This window comes from Hipposideros armiger, unplaced genomic scaffold (assembly GCF_001890085.2).
Source record: "Hipposideros armiger isolate ML-2016 unplaced genomic scaffold, ASM189008v1 scaffold_476, whole genome shotgun sequence".
Lineage (NCBI taxonomy): Eukaryota > Metazoa > Chordata > Mammalia > Chiroptera > Hipposideridae > Hipposideros > Hipposideros armiger.
In genome coordinates this window covers 1,093,508-1,098,125 of record NW_017731826.1, presented here as the reverse complement: position 1 = coordinate 1,098,125, position 4,618 = coordinate 1,093,508, and the positions used below count along the sequence as shown (strand labels likewise).

General features: G+C 37.2%; 1 pseudogene; it reads left to right on the top strand.

The window, feature by feature from the left end:
• Window positions 1-3,489, top strand: part of LOC109395531 (coiled-coil domain-containing protein 90B, mitochondrial pseudogene) — a 12,902-nt pseudogene extending 9,413 nt beyond the window's left edge.
• The last annotated feature ends 1,129 nt before the right edge of the window (window positions 3,490-4,618 follow it).

The window sequence follows — 4,618 nt, the reverse complement described above, 5'->3', positions numbered from 1 at the left end:
AAAAAATAATAATAATAACTCTTGATATCAGTTTGGCAAGCTCTCTAACTTTCTTTCTCTTTTTAAAGATTGTTTTAGCTATTCTAGGTACTTTGCCTTTCTCTATAAATTTTAGAATCAGCTTGTCTATATGTCTACAAAAATGTCTTGCTGGGACTTAGATTAAAATTCCATTGATTCTATACATCTATTCCAGAAGAGCTGCCATCTTAACTATATTGAATCTTATAATCCATAAACATGGCATGCCTCTCCACTTATTAAGATCTGCCTTAATTTTTCTTGGTAATACTTTGTAGCTCTTAGCATAGAGATCTTGTATGTAGTTTGTTAAATCTCATCCTATTTATTTGATGGTTTGAGGCTATTATAAAAAGTACTTTTGGGCCTGCCGAGTGGCGTGTTGGTTAAGACTTGGCTTGGGACGCCAGCTCTGAGCAGCAGGACCCCGGTTCAGATTCCACATGAGGGCCAGTGATGCTGCACCCTCTACAGCTAAGATGGTGAACAACAGCTCGACCTGGAGCTGGGCTGCCGTAAGTCACCCGCGACGGCATAGGCTGCAGTGGAGCCGCAGTGGGCTGCCATAAGCTACTGAGAGCGGCCAGCACCCAGCGTGAGTGGCCGGCAACCAGCTTGAGCTGCCGTGAGCCACAGTGAGCAGACATCCAATGGCCGGAGAGTGACTGCCTCACCCAAAAAGAGCACAATGATAATACCAACATGGGCCAGTGAAGCAACGTCCTCCACAACTAGACTGAAGAACAAGAGGACAGCAACTTCTCTGTTCCCCTTCCCCAATTCCCCAATGCTGTTTCCCTCCCCCAATTCCCCAACAAAATCTTTAAAAAAAAAAGTATGTATTTCATTTTCTAATTCTTTGTTGCCATTATGTACGAATACATTGTGTATGAATACAATAATTGTTTATTGACTTTGTGTCCTGTGATCTTACCAAAATCAAGTATTATTCTAGTGGTTTTATTTTTATATTCCATAGACTTTTCCACATACACAACTGTGTCAGAGCTAGTGACAGTTTCACTACTTCTTTTCCAATCTGTACGCTTTGGCAACTCAGGGGTTTAAAATGAATATGGGGGAGAGGGATTGGAGACTGAGTGAAAAAGGTGAAGGAATTAAGAAGTAGAAATAGGCAGTTACAAAATAGTTATGGGGATGTAAAATGCAACATAGGGAATACAGTTAATGATATTATAACTATGTATGGTTATTAGGTGGGTACTAGATTTATCAGGGGGATCAGTTCATAAGTTATATAAATGTCTAACCACTAAGCTGTATGCCTGAAACTAATATAATCAATTGTAATTGAAAAACTTTTAATTAAAAAAGAAAAATAAAAAAATATGTTAATGTTAAGAGGAAAAAATGAACCTGGGAGGCATTGGGATTATTGAACAAATATTCATTTATTCATTTACTAAATATTCTTTGAAGACCTGCTACCTGTATGACACTACTCTGTAATAAAGAGGGTTTATAGATGCACTGGGGCAAGACCTTGCTGTCATTGTCAAGAGAAGACATGTATATAACTACTGTTAATGCAGCATGGACAGGCACAAGGATGATAAAATACATACCGACAAAGTGCTGTGGGATGTCTAAGGAAGACTGTCTAGGACCACTGAGAAACATGAAACCCTTACGTTCCCAAACAGCTTTATTTTTCACAAACTGAAACATGACTATCAGAATTAACCTTCACAGCTCCGTGACACGGGCAAGGTTGTGTCATTACCTGAGGCACTTAAAGTGGTCTGCCCAAAATCACACAATGATGGGTCTAGGCCAAGGATCGGCAAACTGTGGCTCGCGAGCCACATGCAGCTCTTTGAATACGTTCTGTATCAAAAGTTTGCCGACCCCTCGAAGAGCCAATCCTGTCCCTCACAACAATTTAAAAATTATTTGAGAGCCATAAATACATTTTTACATAATCATCATTATGTGAATAATATCCTTTAAAATTTTTATAAATGAAACTATGATAGTTTTATTTTCATTTTCAATTTTACTTCAGAGCCACAGGTACAAAGAACCACATGTGTCTCACAAGCCGCAGTTTGCTGACCCCTGGCAGCTCTTCTGTCTCAAAAGTTTGCGACCCCTGGTCTAGGCTACATGTGTGATTTTTATATTTGTATGCTTTCCACCATGAGGCTAAAGATGGTTCTTGGAAATTATTTAATGATGAAACTCCTTAGGCTGGAAAGAAACGTTGATGAACCTCTTTTCTAACTTAGCACTGCTATTCTGGAAGAATTGTTTGCCTTCTTGGGGCATGGACAACATGGTAGGGGCCAGTTCATTCTGCCCCACTGGAAGCACTTGTAACACAGAGAAAAGTCCCTCCCTCTCCAGTGCTCCTCCAGTAGACGTAAACAACAGTATGAGCTAGCATTTTTCCTGTTCAGAAATCCACTATGTTTTTCCTAGAAACTATACCAATTAACCAATTCATGCTATAAATTCTATGTCTTTTTTTTGCCCCACCAGGACCCTAGGATCCTCATTTTGATGTTCCCTCTAACGGAGGGTGGGAAAACCAGAATATCCTTGATCCTTTCCCCCTGAACACTAGCATTTAAGCCTGGAGCTGGCTTGCTTCCCCAAGTCCCTCGCTAAAATAAACAGCTCAGAATTCATCCAGGACTTCCCAGGGGGAAAAAGGGAGGGAAGCTCCCGCCAACCTGAGGATATGTGAAGTTGCAGGGTTTGGCACCTTCTGTGATCTGAAAGCGAGGTGGGGGGGCACCAGGTTTTAACTCCCTGTGGGTATTTCTTGTGGCCCTGCTGAGAGACTTTTTAACCACCACAACCAAGGAAGGATATATGAGGCGAGTGGACATAACTCCTTCAGAACAAAAGAAATTAAAATTTGATACCCATGCATTGGTTCAGGACTTGGAAACTCGTGGATTTGACAAAGCACAAACAGAAACAATTGTATCAGCATTAACCACTTTATCCAATGTCAGCTTAGATACTATCTATAAGGAGATGATCACTCAAGCTCAACAAGAAATAACAGTACAACAGTCAAAGGCTCATTTGAACTCTGTCAAAAAAGATATGGTCACCCTAGAGAAAAGTGAATTTGCAAATTTGAGAACAGAGAGGTAGAAAATGAAAATTGAATGAGAACAAGTTAAGCAACAACTGATAAATGAAACCAGTCGAATCAGAGCAGATAATAAGCTGGACATTAACCTAGAAAGGAGCAGAATAACAGATATGTTTACAGATCAAAAAAATAAACTTATGGAAGCAACCACAGAATTTACCAAAAAGGATGCCAAAACCAAAAATATTACTTCAGAGACCAGTAATAAAATTGACACTGAAATTGCTTCTTTGAAAACACTAATGAAATCTAACAAGCTTGAAACAATTCATTATCTTGCAGCCTCAGTGTTTAGTTTCCTGGCAATAGCATTGGGATTTCATAGCTTCTGTAAATAACAGAATCTCCTACTCCTACTGCTGTTGACTTCTTATGACATGGCACCAAGTTGGATTTACTTTGAACATTGAAAGTTGCAGCAAAACTTAATACAAGATTATTCCAAGTACATACAGACAAAAAAAGGTTTTAGAATGACAAGATGCATTTTGTCTTTGTTTTTATATATCTTTATCATGTTGAAAAGCTGCCATTCAAAACCTGATTAATTTGCGATAGAAGGGCCTTTTGTATTTATCCTTCTGATAGTTCATAGAAAGTATACCAGAGTTTTCTTGTGTTGAACAACTATGTAAATCATATAGGATCTCTTTGGTATCTGCTGCCCACATACTTTGTTATTGTATTCTACTTTTCTGAAAGCTACAGCACAATTAATTTTTCATTTAAAAATATTATAACACAGTTGTTTAGATTTAAAAGTGACTTACCATATAGCTACAGATTATTTTGGCTTTTTTTGTAATGAACAATAAAAACAAAAAATTTTGAATTTTTGTAAAAGTGGGGAGGGAGGAACAAAGAAACTAAAAAACTACTATGCCCTCTGGTAATCATGAGTGAAACCAAAGACACCAAAATTCCTATTAAACTTCTCAAAAGTACCTGAATTATAATTAATCATAATATTTTCTTATAATTTTACAAAATAAATTATATCTTTTTTTATTTTATTGTTAGTTTCAGGTGTACAGAACAATGCAATAGTTATCCTTTTCACCATCACAAAGTAACAAAACCCCTCTCCCATCTACTGCCCTCCCATCCCCGATATCATGCTTATCTATTATAATTATAAATTATATCTTTGCCATACTATTTGTTAATTACATGATAGTATTGTTTGTACATATTGATCAGTTTCTCTTCATCAGACTTTTTAGTAAGTTGTCTTTTTTGAGGTTTATAATTTTCAGTTTTTGTGTTTTCTAACTTATTTCTCCTTTTTTAAATATCTTTTTAGGGGGCTATCCAAGATGGTAGAGTAAACACTGTGCCTGCTTCTCTCCATGAACACATTAAAATTAAAACTAAATTATAAAACAATCAACCTGGAGAACCATCTGAAGCTTGGCTGAACAGAAATTTATAACTAAGAATATAAAGAAGAAGCCATATCAATACTGG